Below are 18,326 nucleotides of genomic sequence, written 5' to 3'. Positions count from 1 at the left end.
GGAAATGTTTATTTCAGCATTTTCAGATCTTTCCGTTGGTGTTTTAAAATGACCCAAAAAAAAGGTGATAAAACTTGACTAAAAACCATATGAAAACAACAAAGGGTTGTCTTATCAAATATTTTTTATGAGTCTGGACATGCTATTTTAAAGTTTTCATTTGACCAAGAAAATAAAAATAACTCCAATTTATATTGCTTCACCCCTTAATAATGTTTCAGCACAGCTTCTTAGCCAGAAGTTAATCTTCACAGCCTTAACTATGTTTTCATAGTACCGTCTGAAAAGACACCCAGTTACATAAACTGTTACAATATTTTATAATTATTGTTTATCCAATAGTTATGGAGGATGGAAATCAAGTTAGGTTATAATATGACTGCAAGTACAGTTTTATGTATTTTAGTCACTTGATCACTCACACACCAAGAATTCATTGGTGGTCCCATCATGGTCTAATTAAACACTTCGCCTGCAGAATGAGCAAATTTCTGGACACAGAACTCTTTAAACACATTTTAAGTACGCTGGCCTCAGCTCAGCACCAGAGGTTTCAGAGGTCGTTTAAAAATCTCGCAAAGTTTATAAAGTTGGCAAAGATGATATTTCATTGTCATTTCACTAAAGAAGGACGTAATCATTTTTCATTTGAAATTATGTGCAAACAATGTTTAACTAATGATTAATAAAATCACACGGTTGAATTTTCCAGAAGTCTTAATAAATCAAGATTTGTAATTCAAAATATATGCCTGGATAGAAAAATTCAGAGTTACAAGGGTAGGTAAATATTCTAACTTTTCATATGGTAATATTTTTACAAATACTACAAATTCTCCATGTTTTATTACAAAGGAAATCAATTCCTTTCGCATTTAAAGAGAAGTAAAAATAGCAGTTAGCCTTTTCCCAAACACCGTTGAAAGAGCATGAACTAATGATACTGTAATAAATAACATTTGCATTACTGGCACTGCCTGCCAGCCTTTTCTAAAACATGTAACTCAGAAGTCTCTATGCTACCTGACAGTTTGCCAGTATCACTGAATTCCTGATCAACGACTAGGTTTTCACGTAAGTGTTCCTTTATGGAAAATGGTACCTGAGCAGAAATTAGGCAAGTGTATGCAGAATTATCATTCTTACCTCCATCCCAAGCTCCTGCTAAGTGCTGAAGATTGTTAGACTGCACAGTAATTTTTTACTTTACAAGTTGACAATTCCCCCAGCATGAGTAGGTCAAATGATGCTTCTGTCTTGGCAAGGTAACTGTCCCACAGCTGACTCTGCCTGCAATACAGGAACGACATGTTCCTTTTAAACACCCAAAAGGCCAAACACATCTGAGATAATGTGACGCATCAGACTGAATTCCTCCCAAAATACCCTCACAATGGCAGCTTTTACTTAGCAATGGGCATCACCAGCAGGTTGAGGGAAGTGATGTTTCTCTACTCAGCACTGGTCAGAAAAATCTGAAGTAGTGGGTGCAGTTCTGGGGTCAACAGTACAAAAGAGAGATGGACATACTGGAGATGGGCCATGAAGATGATTAAGGGATTGGAGCATCTCTCCTATGAGGAAAGGCAGAGACAGCTGGGACTCTTCAACCTGAAGAAGGCTTTCTCCTATGAAGGAAGGTTCCACCTGTTTACTCTGGGTGTCTTACACTGACAGCTTCAGAAAACAAAGACATGAACATTTGGAGTGAGTTCAGGTATCTCAAGGTCATCACACACTGAGCTGTGCAATCTTACCAGGATTGCCAGTCCACTGCAAACTGCTGCATAATTTAATGGATGAGAAAAGCAGTTCCATCAGACAAATGCACTGCTAATCTTCACAAGTCTAGTAGAGCAGCAGGCTAATGAAACAGGAAGCTTTTTAACTTTTTTCCTGGGTGTCACCCATAATTCTCTCAGTCACGTTTGACAAGTTCACCAATAGTCAATCTCTCCCTTCACTTTTGCTCTCTTTCACTTACATTCTAGTAAGCTTCAGATGTTCTAATTGTAAGTCTATACAAGAATGAGGTCAGAAGCTTTTTCTGCTGACATTCTCTTTTAGAACAATCTCTAGGACAGCCCATTACATAGAAGGGAGCTCTGTGCTTTCTCAGGAATCAAATAACTTACATACAGTTCCTGTACAAAGCTGTGCACAGAGCTACCATTTCTTGGAGTGCATCACTGAAAGCATACTCGGAGAGGTAACAGTTTGTATCTGGCAGATCACTGACATACACATGCATCAGTCATGCAAACACAGCATGCTGGAACTGGCTTTAGATATTAACAAGCTACCTTTTTCCTCCCTGTTATAGCTTTCTTATAGTCACGAGACAGAATCTATTAACATTTTCTTTGAACATGAATATGCATCATTAACACACAGCAATTAACTCTTCTCTTACCATTTACCAAATAAATGTTATAAATAAGCTAGTCAAAGGAAATTACTTAACTGTGGGAAGAAATCTCATCCTAGATACATCAGTGTAAATGTAAAAGGGCTTCAGGAGGTTAAGGGAATTTTTCTGTGCAACCGAGAGAACTTGGCTTACTTACTCTGCTTTACAGGGTGCTGATAACTTTCACACAGAAAGACACTCATTAAACCACTGGGACAAATAGCTTCCTAGCCTGGAGGCTGGCTGAAATCCAGGGAAAGTCTTACGCATCTGACAAGACACTTAAATGGAATTTAGTTTCGTAAATCCTAAACTGAGACTGACAAAATCCCGTTTCAACAGTCACATCACTTAAACCTAAAAGCATGCATCTTCTGTAGGTAATTTGCTCTTTTACTTCGAAGTTCTTCGGGTATCTGGGCTCATATACCCAGAACCACTTCAGCACTGGGTAAACTGACACCTTCCTTACCATTGTTTTGAAATCCACATGTTCATCTGCTGAAGCTGCCTGACAGATCTGATCTGTTAGGTCTGATAAGTCTGAATGTGTTTTGGATAGAACATATTAAAGTGGAATAGTTACATTTTTTTTTTTCTTTTAAAAATGGTAGAAGGAGGGAAGGAAGTCTGTGACAGTGGCAGCTGTCTGTTACCTAGCAACCTGCCCTCATCAAGGAAAGAAGACCTGGATTTTGCCTCAGCCTGAAGAGCGTCATATCAGTATCTATCTACTGTGAGACTTGCCATGCTAGAGTGAGGTACTCAGCACCTCTCATTTTGATGCTTTACTACTGCAGAGTAAAGCACATGGGGTACTAGAAAAAACAAGAAAGAGAAAATACTCTGGGTCAGTCAATGGGAGGAACACCCCACTGGGAGACGGGAGTCCTGCACATGGGTTCCTGCTATGAAGACCATTTTATACATATTTCATACATATTTGGAAAAGCTTGGAAAAAATAAAGGAGTGATTCTAGAAGGTCTTTCGGTCCCAGCTGAATGTGGATCTACAAAGCCTTGCTCCTCCTCAGAATCATCTAGTACATCAGTTCCTCAAGATTTTGCTGCCAAATATTAAAGGGAGGTGTGGGGGGGTGTGAATCATGATTCATTACACAGAATAATCTGTACCCTGGTCTTAAGACCTCTGTTTAGAAAAGTAAGCATGGGTTTGTGTATTTGTGTGATCTGCCCTACAGCGGTGACCCCTGGAAACGCTGTAGCACAAGGCCAGGCATCTGCCTGCCAGAAAGCTAATGAGTGCTCTCTAAGGCACTGGGCTTGAACTCAGCAGAAGTCCTTGCTTGGACTCAGTCCAGTGTGTTAATTTATGAACTGAAAAGGGTCTGGGAATCTGCTGCATAAATCCCAAGCTAGTAGTAGAATATGCATATGCAAGTTACATACACAATGAACTTTAAAAATTAAGTACATGTAAATCAGTTTCTTTTGCACACAAAATTCAGTTAGCATGATAATTTCATTAATCCCATGTGGTTTTCTCATACCCAGCCACAGGGATTTCCCTTTTATTGGTGTTAAATTCAGTGGTAAGAATGTGCCCTTGCTGCTTTCCCATTCTTCAGCAGCCCACCTGGCTCCACTACAGAAGACATGCTTAGATCACTGAGAAGCTAAGCAGCACCTGTTCCACATACATTTAAGCAGAAAGGTATGTTGTCTTCCCCTGAGCCCATGCCGCCAAAAGTAGTTGCTGTACTCAGTGTAGGTAATTTTCCCCAGTGTTACGACTGATGAGGTTCAGCCCTTTATAAGGCAGAAGTGCCAGGGATAAGTATCCTCCATTTCCCTGCCAACATTTTGTCATCTTTCTTCTTTTACTATGCTATACAGCCTCTAAGAGATATCAGGTCACCTCACAACACCCCAGAAGGTTATTTGTTTTACAAGTCTATGGAATTTTTAACGATTTCCACAAAATAAAAGGAAATATGTTGTACTTTAGATGTAGGTCACGATTCGTTGGCTAATCTGGTCTACTAATATCCTTAACAATATTAAATAAATAATAACATTAGATAATTAGTTATCAAAAACAAGAAAATAGACTTCACTACCATTTCTTAACTGCAACAACAGCACAGCAGAATGGGAGATAAGCAGAACTCTGATACAAAATCCACCTTGATTTGAACGTGATATAGAATGATAATTCATTTCTGAGAGAATTCTGATCTGTTAATGTAGTACGTGGACATTTAGAGGTTTGAAGTTATTACTTGTCAGAGTGCATACAAAAAGGGTGAATCTCTGCATACAGTTGGGTTTAGGCTCTGAAATATTAACATCTTAGACCTCCTGGAGGAGAAAGATGAGTGCATCTGAAACAATGCCTATAACTTGGTAACCGTGTTGGACTTAAGAAGGAGTAGAGTAATGAAATACTATAGAACATTTATAATACATGTTGGAGAAGCTGATTCTAAAAAGTGAAAAACAGTTGCAGAAAAAAAAAAAGTTTCTGTAGAATTAATGGTATATTTGGTGGTATCAAGTTGATGGTATAAAATGACATGACACATCATTCTAATACGTAGTTACAGTTAAAGGCAAATAAACTACTGGAATATCTGAACTAAAGGACATAAAAACGCAATGAAACATGATATTTGCTGTCTAAAGCAAAACCTGATTGCAGGTTGTACTTGGGTTAAGCTGTGGATTTTTTTGTTTTCTATTGGAAGACCTGTATTGCTTTGGGGACAATACACCAGTTGGAAACCAGAGGGAGTCTAGAATTTAAATTTATACATAATATAGGTAAGCTAAGAAATGTTCAACTTAATTTTTACTAGAAAAGTGTTCCTAGTAACCCTATAGCAGTAATTAAAAAAATCCCCATCTTATAAAAGATGGAACTTATAGAAGACTCAAACTGTGCAAGTTTCTGGGAGGAATTACATTCCAGAAGAATATTCTTTATAAGATTATTAAGAGCAAACGAAGAAATCATGAAGAATGATTTCACTGTGACTACAGCAAGTGAGTAGAACCAGCAGGACCACCAAAAGAGATAGCTTATATTAAGCAGAAGCATGGAATGGCTCATGACCTTGCATATTGAATCATATGCAGGTGTCATATTTCGATTGGTTTTATTTCTAACAGCAGTGCGTTTCCTTTCCAAACTCCATTTATAAAAGTATTTCGAACTATGTCTACTGGGATTAAAAAATGGCCTGCTGGATCCCCAGTTGTGCTGTTTATATACAAGGCAGACTTGGTGTGGATTAAGCTGAACTGCTCTGGTGTCTTTCTGCACCCCATCTGCCCCACCAGGCTGGGACACCTCTCTCATCAGAGGCAGGGTGTGTGTGCTCAGCCACAGCCCTGCATGCTACACAGGGTTCAGAGCAGGGCTGGCTTTCATTTTGCCAATTCGGAGTATCCTGCCTTTTTTTGCAGCTGCAAGCAGTCTTCCCTAAGCACCCACAGATGCAGCCAGATGTGCACAGGGATTTGGAAAGTGCCGAGACACCCCACTGCTGATGGACAGAGATCAGGTGAAGAGACTCTGGAAAATGCCAGTACATGTTTATCTGCAAGTTCGAGTGTCTTAAAATCCTAGCAATCTCAGTCTTTGGAGTGTATTCAGAGGGGCTGACTTTGGTACCCTTCAGAAAGTGATGGTGAATGGGTAAGAGAGGATGTCACTCCAAAGCATCCCTGGGATCCCAAGGGATGCAGGAGGAGAAGAGGATCAAATGCCTGGAACATTTGATCTGGACCTGGTTTACATTTCATACCCCACTACAACCTCCTGTAAAGCACGATGATATTTCCATAATGATATCTGTCATTATATTTGCATGGTCTTTGGAAACATAGTCATTAAATAGTATCGGTTTCTTGAATTATTATGATTTTTAGTCTGAAATTTCCCTTCAAATATGCATCTTGTCACATACCTTTGTGTATGAGTGTACTTCTGGAACTGGTAGCCGATATTCTAACATGAGTATGATCCTATTCAGCTTTACTTTATAATATTTTGAGGCTTTTGAACTCCTTTGTGCTGGTTTTGTGCTGTTATCTGTCTTACCTTTTATTTTGCTGAGGATAGTTCACAAGCTTCTGTGACTGATCATTCAGAACCTATTTTAGAAGACATTTCATTCTCGAGTTGCTTACCCAGTGTCTTGCTATTTTTAGGGGTGCTCAGGTACTAGCCAGTGACCTTATATTCAATTTTTATGTAGTTTTCAATGACCACAACACTTTATCTCTTTAAAGGTGCCTTCCTACCTGCTGGAATTCATTGCACAGGATACACTTGACCTTCTAACATAGCAGTTTTCCAGTCCCTTTTTATAAATCTTGAAAAATTCTGAAATTTCACCTTTTTGTTAGAATCTAATCCTCTGAAGCCTTTAGCAATGAATGTAGAGGTTCAGTGTCATTTAGAGTCAGGAAGTTAAATTATAAAATATCTCATTTGTGGTTAGGCAAAGTTAAAATTAGCCTTTAACAAGAGAAATATTTGCAAAGCCGAAGGAAAAAAAAAAAAAAAAAGAATTCAAGTCATAGGGTTTGGCTTGTCAGTAAGGGTCCTGTTTAACCCTTCCTCACACAAGTAGCCCTTTTTTAGTCCAGAGTACCACTGAGGTAAACATACAAACAAGACAGCCACCCCTAATATTTTGTTTTGTTCTCAGGAAGATGGACTATCCCTTGATTTAATTTCAGCCCTATGAGAAAACGTGAACTTATGTTCAAAGATGTTACTGAGAGCCTTGGAATTCTTCTTTCCTGTTTTGTATGAATAACTAATTGAATGGGAAAACTAAACAAAACAAAACAAAAAATACCTCCATGCTCTCCCCCCCGCAAAGAAACAAAACAAAACAAAACACCAAACCAAACCACCAACAACAAAACAAAAAACCAAACCAAAACAACAATAACAACAAAAACCACAAAAAAAACCAAAACAACAGTCTTTCAATATATTACATACCCAGCAATACCCTGTTACCAGTGGGCAATTTTTTTTCACGTATGCTTATGGACTTGTATGGCTATGTATGGTTATGGACTTGGATTTAAGATCTCTGTGGGGAAGGGCTTTTTGTTCTTGCTGAAGAGAGGTTAAAGTTGCATAAACGCATTGAAAAAACAAAACAAAACAGAACAACACAACACAACAAACTACTAATGTCAATGAATACAACCTCCTAAACTTAATGTGGTTTGGAACTAAATAATACTGGGAAAGACTCAGCTTATTTTATGTACCTCAAAGTTAGCAAATTAGGTGTTTGAGCTATGCTTGTCATGTTAGCTCCCTCAGTCATCAATCAGTCTCATAATTCAACACGTCAAAACCCAGAAGAACACTTTAAGAGAAGTAAGATACATTGTCATCAAAAAAGTAATCTACCTCTCTTCATAAACCATATCAATATCCATCTTGGTTTGTTTGAACTAGATGCATAGCTTTTAGATAGCAGGATAAACTAATTTAGATCTACCTAACATACTTAAATTTTTACCAAAACTCCAGACTATGGACCTTGACTTCAAATTTTTGTTGCAAGAGCAACCTTGTTTTCAAGTGCAAAGGTGAAGAAGAATGAACACTTGGTATGTAATCATTATTTTAAATTATTATATTAAACATATGAATTACACATTAAAAAGATAGGAGAAGCAGTGTCATATTAGAAAATCTCGAACTTAGTATTAGCACAAACATTTTCTTTTACGTTAAAGAACTTAAGTAATTGTTAGGCAGATATCTGAACATAAAAGTACAGCTGACACTGTAATATTTTGGGAGAGAAATGAGCAAGTGAGAACACATGCTAAACTGAAAAATGTTGGGCTCATTAACAATACAACAATGGAAATTGACACAGCATTATTATTTCAGTGATAGCTTTATGTAAAATGTAATAAAAATGCTGCCACAAAGGCCCCATATTTGGTGGTGAGCACCTTCAGCAAATCCTGGCTACTGCCAAGAGAGGAGACTGTTTAAAATGTAGACACTGAGAAAACAGAAGGAAAGCATTATCAGATTGGTAGTACCAGGGAACAAAAGCTATCTACCATAAAACCTTGGAAAGATTTTGTTTTCATTTACTTTTAGATAGACAAGTTACCACAGCTTCAAACACTTCACAGGCTCACTTAGCTGTCATCTGTAACCGTGAAACAATGCTGCCTTCCCATCTTCTCATAGAGCCCTCAGTCATTGCTCCCTTTTTCTTACTGCAAACTGCAGGGTGAAGTTTTGCTTAGGTCTGCAATCATGGCATGGAAACCCTTTTCTGATTTCATTTGCAGAACATTTGTTAGATAAAATTACATAGTACCATATGCAGTCCCTCATTCACAATGAGAATCAGCTGAATAAAGGCTTCTGCTGCATGGTAAGCAACAGCATTAGACTACTTCATGCTGGGTAATATCTGTAAATATATTCCATTAGAAAGATATTTCCTCCAGTTGAAATTACTGGTTTACCATAGCTGAATAAAACCATATGCCTAAGAAATGCAGGCAACCTCCCTTCCCAGACCTCTAATGACAGGGGAAACAAAACATGAAGAGCACCATGTACATTGTGCTACCATATTTGTCATTATACTTTTCAGCCACTCTGAAATAATTCTTCTCTTTCTCATGGCTGATGGTAAAGGAAAGCCAACACATATGGTATTGTTTTGGCTTTAAGGCTTTTGACACTGTTGCGTTGAAATTCCCATTTGGAAGCCAAGGAAATGTCGGATAGAGGAAATCATCACAAGGTGCACACGTATGTGAAAAGTGATTCTCAATTATTTGCTTCTGAAGTATTCAGGAAATTTCTATTAGCATTCAATAAATACCTATGTTGGGTTTGGTTAATACCTTCCTGAAATCGTAGGAACAGAATATATGTCTATGAAGTTAGTGGGTTACACCAAGCTGGGATGCTGGCAAATACACTGAAAGAATTAGACACATGGCCAGGCAGAAGAGTGGCAGATTAGGATGCAGAAGTTCACTGAGATTTAAAAAAGTAAATAAGCAACAAACATTATTCTGATATTAAAAGAAAAAAAAGTAATTATGTGATTCATTAAAAATTATGGAGTTGTAAGACATGCAGGATAATTATTCTTTTCTAATTGGCATGGAAAACGCCTCAGCTAAAATACTGTGCCCTGTGTTTGGCAGAAGGTTTTTAAGAAATGTATAGGGAAACTGGAAAAGCTAAGGTAAAACAGTAAGAATGACAGAAATAAAAAATATGATTTTTGACAAAACTGAGGCGGAATTAGGTTTGTTCTCTGTAGAGAAGAGGACAAGCTAGGAGGCAGCTGGAAGGGGAAGGAAAAAGGGAAGACACAATAACAGTACTGTAAAGAAGATGACAACCAGTTCTACTGGCAATTGATGCCATAGGCTGGATTTAGGAAATGACTATTTAATCCTCAGGGAGGTAAAGCAGTGTAACAGGCTGTCTGCGGAGATCATGGAATACATTTCATTCCAAGAGGCTGCAAAGACGTACCTGACCCTTCCTTAGCACATGACAGGCAGACCTAAACAAACCTATTTACATATTTGTTTTCTCCTTTGTTTTTGAACCTTGTATGCTAAAACCAAAAGGTATGAGATAAATATGCTAATAACACACTTTAAGAAACATATGTTTTGTCTGTGTCAAAAAGATTCTTTAATGCATTTGGATTTGCAATTGTTCTAAAGCCCCTGGAATATATATGGTTGTCATAACATCAAACTTTTTGTCCATGCCCACCTGTCAAAGACCGGGGACTATGCTATTATCTCATCCATACCAGTAGCACACAAACTTCAGCTTCTAATATTCTTCCCCCCACTATTCCTCTTCAATACCCTTTTGCTTGGTACATCCTTATATGCAAGACTTTCTGATGACAAAAGCGTCAGAGAAATGACAAAAGTAGCCAAGAGCTGGGGTTACACCACATGGACCACAACAGCCTGTTGTACGTACCAGATGAAATCAGTGTCAAGGAATGTAGTTTAAACTGGGTTGTGAAACCGCCTTCTGAATTTCTGTTCCTTTTGAGTGTAACCACAGAGCTGATCATTAAGCACCAAGACTTCGATTATATGGAAGTGATGTTGCAATTCTACACCAGTTCTGTTCATCTCCCCACACCATGTGTGGCTGCTCATGGCCTTCATGATGACGTCAGTGTTCTAGCTTGTCTCATTTCATTTAATTGTCTTTAATGGCTTTTCCTCTTGTTTGAATCGTGAAACACAGCCAACAGAAAATCTTTTTCAGTGTCAGTGTTGACCAATGCCTGTGTTGAAACTTTATGAGAATTTTCCGTTTGTAACCTAATGAATGATTAATCCCAGTAAGGAAAATATTGAATTACTTCCTTTCTATTTTTATTTTGAAAGTATTGTATATGACATTAATTAGATATATATGCTCTAAATGCAGAGTCCTAGTGCTTTTTACTTCATAGTTTTATACAAATATAATTAATAGGGTATTAATTTAATTAAATGTTAACATAGAAACAATTTTTTTTCTGCTGCTACTGCCAAAGTATAGTCAACCTTGGAAGATACAAATCTCCTTTTATTTCCAAGTGGATAATTAAAAGCTGCATTTTATCTGAGGTCAGAAATTGATGGTATTCAGTCCTATAATTACACAAAGGTCCTAAAATCTGGAGAAGAATCACAGGAAAGAATACTCAATCTCCACATTTCAGAGCAAGGCTATCTATTTTTCGTTTTAAGACCAACCAAAGATTAATTTTGCTTTCTCTCAACTAATTTTGGGTGGCTTATTTGATTTTAGTTTGATTGTTTTCTTCTTCTTTTTTTTTTTTTTTTTCTGCTCACTCTGAGTGCTGTGTCACAAACTGTAGATTCAATATTCAGCCCAAGGGACACAAACATCTGGAGAGGAGAGTGAAAATGAACTGCCAAGAAGGAAGAGAGATTTCCTTCCCCTGCTGAAGAAAATCCCCTTTTTAGAAGTGCCTGAAGGAGGTTTACACTCACATTCCTTCCTGCCTATCCTCTCCCAGACCATGCCTGTAAATTAACAGTTTATATCTGTCTTCTAAGTGTTGAGGCAGAAACCTCCATCTGAGGGGCACATGGCTGGAAACTCAAAAGGAGGAAGGTGAATCAGCAAAATAACCATCAAAAATGGCTTATGGTTATGTGAACCTTCGGAAAAGACAGTCTAATTGACATTTCTAAATAGAGTTTGCTGGGGATTTATGAAACACTGATTTCAAAAGACAAGTGAATCATCTGTGATGTGATGTTAATTTAGAATTGTAACAAAACTAGTTTGTACACTAATATTCATCGCACTGAAAAGTAACCATATTTAAATAATCAGTTACACCATTAAACTGACATAAACCTCTGCTCCCTCAATGGCCTTCTCTTCAATGAAGCATTACACAGCAGGTGAACAGCCCTCAGTAGTTCACAAGTGGAGCAGGGAAGTCTTTATTTTTCTTTAGTGATTCATGCTGAAATAAATCTTTGTTAATGGATGGTGCACAATAAAAAAAAAATCTGTGGTTTTGCAACATGTTTTAAAGTAGCTGTTACTAAGGGGTTTGAGAATGATATCTGAATAATCCAGTTTTTACCAAGGCACATGATCTGTTCTGAACGTTTTAAAAAGTACTTGGCTTTGTTTGATTTACATTAAGTCATTAAGTTAAATAAAATGCACATTAATGCAAATAAAATGTACATTAAGTCAATAATGTAATTAATTCATTATTTCTGTGGTATTGTTTTCTCAAAGATTGCTGATACAGCTCCAAGGTAGAAAATTAAAGGTTCAGGACAAAAAACAAAACAAAACAAAAACCCAACAATACCCAACAAAAAATAGTGAATAAACAAGACAGAAGGAGAAAAGGGGGATGAATGAAAAATCTTACTAACCTCTCCTTATGTAAGAGTGTCATAAATTGGAAGGGAAAGCCAGAGAATTTGAGACCAAGTTCTCGGAAATGTTACTTCCCCACCCTCTGCGACTATGCTTTACATTGGAATACAGAAATGGGAAAGAGAGGAAGAAACATCCCTCTCTCAGTTTAACCACAGATGGGTCTCAGTTCATAAGGATTAAATGGATTCTTTCCTGTCCGTCTCTTGGGGAGCCTGGAGATGTTTTACGGCTAAATACCTGACTTAGGCTCGTGCCTAACAGATACGTATTTGTCTTGAACTAATAAAGAAGAATGTTTTCCATTTAGTAGCTCCAAGGCTCTTCCTCTGGCCATCTGGCAACTATCCCTGTACATATTTAACATTCTATTTTCTTGATTTAATGAAAGGAACTATTTGCATAGTCAATTTCAAATACACAGCACATCAGTAATAAAGCAGGACACATACTTTAATGTGCAAACAGTATTTCAAAAGCTCATGGATAGATAAAAAACACCCAGTGAAGTGTTTGATGTACTAAAATTTACAGACATAATCTCATATTTATTCATATGGACTACATTAACACTAAGATCTTCAAAATTATGAAGACATCGTTATGGCAGTGTGGTGGGTTAACCCTTGCTGGATGCCAGGTGTCCAACAGAGCTACTCTATTGCTTCCTTTTCTCAGCTGGACAGACAAAAGACAGTATATCGAAAGGCTCATGAGTTAAGGACAGGGAGAGATCATTCACCAATTACTGTCATGGGCACAACAGACTTGACTTGGGGAAATGAATTTATTACCAATCAAATCAGAGTAGGGTAATGAAAAATAAAAACTAAAACCACCTTCCCTCCACCCCTGCCTTCTTCTCAGGCTTAACTTTACTCCTGAATTCTCTGCCTCCTCCCCACAACAGCACAGGGATACAGGGAATGGGGATTGTGGACAGTTCATCAGATGTTGTCTCTGCTGCTCCTTCCTTCTCACATTCTTCCCCTGCTTTGGCATGGAGTCCATCCCATGGGAAACAGTCCTCCATGAATTTCTGCAACATGGGTCCTTCCTACAGGCTGCAGTTCTTCACAAACTGCTCTAGCATGATCCCTTCCACGAGGTGCAGTCCTTCAGGAATAGACTGCTCCAGCCTGGGTCCCCCACAGAGTTACAAGTCCTGCCAGAGAACCTGCTCCAGCATAGGTTGCCCACAGGATCAGAGCCTCCTTCCAGGCACATGCCTGCTCCAGCATGGGGTCCTCCCCAGGCTGCAGCAGAATCTCTGCTACAGCACTACCTCATCTCTCTTGTTCTTCACTGACCCTGATGTCTGCAGAGTTGTTTCTCTCACATAATCTCACTCCTGTCTCCTCCAGCTGCAATTTAGTTGCTGTTGCACAGGGGTTTTTTTCCCTTCCTTAAATACATTATCACAAAGGTGCTACCACCACTGCTGATGAGCTTGGCCTTCGCCAGCGGTGGGTCCATCCTGGAGCCAGCTGGCATTGACTCTGTCAGACACAGGAGAAGTTTTGAGCAGCTTCTCACAGAAGCAACATCTGTAGCACCCCACTACCAAAACCTTGGCACACAAACCCAACACAGGCAGGTACTGAAAAAGATGCTCAGATATTGCCAGAGAAATCAGACAATCAGAAGTAAAGTAACATAGCAGAGGACCATTGAAGTGTTGCCTGTAAGAGATCTCTAGACATGACACAATCCAGCCTCTGTTCAAAGAGGAATTATAGCCAACATCAGGCCAGGTCAGTTGACGTTTTGAATAAATTATTGAAAACCTCCAAGTATAGAGATGTTGCATCCCTCCTGGAATGAAAAGTTTTTCCTTATATCCAATCTGAACTTCATGTGCTGCAACATGTCACTGTTGTCCCTTATTGAAGATATTAGATTATTCATGGTCATTACCATGAATTAAGCTTCACAGCCTCCTATCTGCTTATAGAGCAAACTTCCTTTACTGTCTGAGTGCTGTGCTGTTTGTAATATGGCAAAGCATCATGTTTTCTGGTCATTTGATTTTTACTGGAAGATATTCAGTGTCTCACTGGAGGAGGTCAAAACCTCTAAATATGAGAGCTAAAGTTGAAAGTTGAAATATAGACATGGCTCTGCCTGTCAATGTCCATCTGCTTCCTGTTAGAAGTGTTGAGATTTTGTTTTTTCATGACAGCAAAGTACATGCCATGGCCATTCTTTCAGTGCCCACACAACACATCAAGCCACTGAGGCCAGGAGTAGCAAACATACAGATACAACAAGCTTTCTTTGCTCTTATCCCTGTCATACCACATGTAAAAGGATACAACTCCCACCCACTAATACTAGCAAGACTGAAGGGCTGCAAGTCAAAGGATGGTTCACCTTTAGATTCATGTTATAGAAGAAAGTGTGAGTTTCTAAATGTTAGGTATGAGATTCAGCCCCCATTTCATTTAAATACAATTGGTTTTGTATGTGTCTATCTGTGAGAACGTGTACAAGCTCTCACTGTAGTCTAAGGAGACTACTGACTGCCTTGATTCAGTTGTTGAAAAACAGATGCCCAGGACGTGTCAGCTAGTAGTGTGCCCTTGCCAGGCACCTTCACATGACCATTCCTTTTGCCTCTTAAAGGTCAGAACCCAAGGAACAACTCCACTTGGCAGCAGTGCCCGTTTTATTGCCCCCAGCTTCTGCCTTTCCTCCCTTGGCCCTCGTGTCTGCCTCACAGTGCTCCTGTATTTCTGCAGATCTGTATGCAGCTGCTCAGTGACCCAGACTGGGAAACTGACCCAGGTTAAGAATAACAACTTTTTTTTTGTCAGATTATTCTTAATCCAGACACCTGGGCTGTACAGATGGTGTGGACTGGACTCCAATCCCAGGCCATGGACACAGACCCTAATAATTTCAATTTTACACAAGATGTTGCTCTTTTAGTAAACTGCTGTCAGCTAATGTCATCTCAAATCTGATTTATCCTCTTCACACAGACAGAACCATGACTGTCAGCATTTTTTCTATCACTTGCATCTCTCAACTAACCTCCCACAAACATTCATTATTCTGAGCTGTAATTGCTTCATAAAGCCTCAAACCATTTGAGATTATTTTCTGAAAGAATGAGAAGAAAGTGAACATAGTATGCAATTTGTGAATTTATTGAACTGAAAAGCAAAGGGTAAATTTCCACCTAATTTAGTCTTTCTCAGTACTTCAGAGTGCATGACATTGATATTCTACTCCATGCATCTTATGTGATATGTCACTAAGTCACAAGGTGGATCATAGTACATTTAAGCCCTTTACTGTACACTGGTAACTGACACTCTCTCACATGAGAAATTCTTGTTATTAGTTCCTGTGCATATGGACTTTCATTTTAACCATGTTTTTTTTCCAGATGATGCATCCTCCCAATTCTTGTATCAGGAATATGCCTCCTGCATATCAGTGTTTGCTAGTGGAAATATTGAAAAGGTTGCAGAGGCTAGCCATAGGAAACTGGACTTGAAATCTCCTCTCAGCCAACACAATGTGTTCTCTTCAGCCAGGTCATCACCTACCTCAAAATTCTTGTGCTTACCCCTATCATCTCCACTTAAGTAATAAATCTTCAAGTAATACCCTATCAAATGTGTTGAAGAAATCCAGGCACATAAGATCTATTACATTTTCTTGCCTAGAAAATAAGCTCTCATATCAGAGAAAGCTATCAGATTGGCTTGGCACATACAAGTCTGATAAATCTGCATTGCTCTTTACAAAAATTATGTTTAACATTCATGTTTCAGTTACTCACCCTTCCAAAATATCACCTGAATCTTTCCACACTGCTCAGAATACATAAATTTAGATAGCAAATGGAATTACCTGAATCGCTTCCTTATCATTTTTTTGTATAAGCATCGCTACTTAAATCTAGTGTGGTATGCTCTCTCCCTAGATCTACTGCATGTACCTGCAGGCAAATTGAAATCTGACATGCACCTTCATTGAGAATCCTGGAAGTGACATTCTCCATGAGCTGAATGTGGTGGGTTTCAGTACAGTCTGCTCCATGCCCTCGTTCCCACCAGTTATCACGCTTGTCACAGTTTCCTTCCTCTCCTCCCCCTCAACTAATGTTGTCCTCCCTATTGAAAACTGAGTCAAACATTCAGCTAATCTGGCAGTTGTGACTAAGTTACTTTACTACCTATCTCCTTTGCTGTGTGAGGCAAGGTGGTTAATCGCTTCTATGGTAAGGTGACCTCATGAACTCTGTTTTAACAATTCTGAAAATTCTAATTGGCAAGTCTCTTTTTACATTTGTCAATTTATGTTCTCACATCGTTACCTCAAAGTTCTCAGACTCATACCTTCATTACTTGTACATTCTGTGCTTTTTCCTGATACACTTCTCAGCAAGGTTATCTGTCCAGTTAGGTTTTCTTGCCAGATTTCCTCCTTGTTCAGTCCTCCTCTGAAATAAAGCACATTAGCTTTATCAGTCCAGGTGGTACCATTAACTCATTCTTCCTGGCTTGGTTTTGAAATCCAGTGCCTTAGTCTCAGGCCTTAGCTGAATTAACCCTTCCATTTAACTGAAGCTCAATAAATTCCTAACTACCTAATCCAACTCTTTTTTTACTTCAACCACCTTGTATAATTACCAAACCCAAATCAAATCAGTATCATAGTCACATACCTTAGTTCTGCATTAATCTCATTTATCAAGGAATTATGGCATTAGTAAACTAAAGGTAATGACAAATACATTCAAACTTTGAAACCTGGAGCTTTCCAAAGGCAGTGATCTTATTGCCTTTATGATAAACCCTAAATCACTAGGGATTTCCTGTGTTCACCTGTAACCTGAAACCTTGTTGTCAGAAGGTGTGGGTAAGTATTCATTGATGAGATTAGATTCCTTGCTTTCAGCTGTGATCTGATTTTTGGTCTCTGCATTTGTTGTAAGTCACCAACATATATTAATAATTAAGAAGCCACAGGCTTCAGCTGAACTGACAATTCTTATTACTAACAGAAGTAAATATTGGTTAACTGGCTATAGCTTCAGTGTGAAGTTTGAATAGTAGAAAAAAAAAGAATTTCCTTCATTCATCTATAAGCTGAATTTCGTATTAAAAACAGTATTAGTGAAATATGTTTTCAGTAAATTAATTTCCTTTTCTTTATTTCAGAAATACATGTTTTTAAACCTACTTAAGAGGAAAAGATTTTCAGACACATAAGTAACTTTAAGCACATTTCAGACATGATATAGACCTTTCTTCCTACTTTGGACAAATAACAAGGTTGTGGTGAAAATTGGCTTCCACTGAAAGAACTGAAAATGAGAAAAATGTAACCATTAACTTTGTATTTCAAGACAACTACTTATTTTTTGGCAACAACATCTCATTTTTATAGGGTGCCCACTACCAACTATGCCTGTATTTTCTTCAAGGGGAATTTTGAGGCTTAAAAAATAAAAAGACAGAACTACCATAAATTTTCCCTTTGTGGTAGTTTTCTGTACTATAACTTGAGCAACACCTGAGAAAACTTTTTATTGCTGAAACAAGCAACAGTGCTGTGCTGACATGCTCAAGTGAAAGATATGCAAAATGTTGGTTTAAGAGTCACAGTTGTTTTGTTATAATGAATTTAACAGACGTTAAAGCTTTTCTAAGAGTGCCATTTAAAAAAAAATTACCACAGACAGTGGTTTGGTGAATAGAACAAGAACATCATGTTTTTCATTTGTTAACTAAAACAAGTTTTTAACTGTGTTTTGGGGTTTTTGTTTGTTTGGTTTGATTTGGTTGTTTGGTCGTTTTTGTTTGTTTGTGTTTTTTGTTGTTGTTGTTTTTGGTTTTGTTTTTCATTCACTCCTATTTAGTTTTTTTCTCCATTTCCGAAAAGGAAAGAACATTCCCAAATACATCTCATTCTTTAAGCAAAATGATATTTGACTTTTTGTACAGAATTTTTTAA

The 18,326-nt window shown here is 38.1% G+C and overlaps 1 long non-coding RNA gene across 1 annotated transcript; it reads right to left on the bottom strand.

The window, feature by feature from the left end:
* Positions 1-765: 765 nt before the first annotated feature.
* LOC110358400 (uncharacterized) lies at positions 766-17,118 on the bottom strand. The gene is made up of 3 exons (XR_010469838.1): positions 17,035-17,118; positions 16,706-16,809; positions 766-1,290 (listed from the first exon to the last, which is right to left on the bottom strand). It is a non-coding gene; the product is annotated as an uncharacterized LOC110358400 (long non-coding RNA).
* Positions 17,119-18,326: the final 1,208 nt, after the last annotated feature.

The sequence above is a fragment of the Columba livia genome, chromosome 1 (assembly GCF_036013475.1).
Source record: "Columba livia isolate bColLiv1 breed racing homer chromosome 1, bColLiv1.pat.W.v2, whole genome shotgun sequence".
Classification (NCBI taxonomy): Eukaryota; Metazoa; Chordata; class Aves; order Columbiformes; family Columbidae; genus Columba; species Columba livia.
The sequence above is the reverse complement of the archived record's forward strand: the minus strand, read 5'-3'. Positions and strand labels throughout refer to the sequence as shown.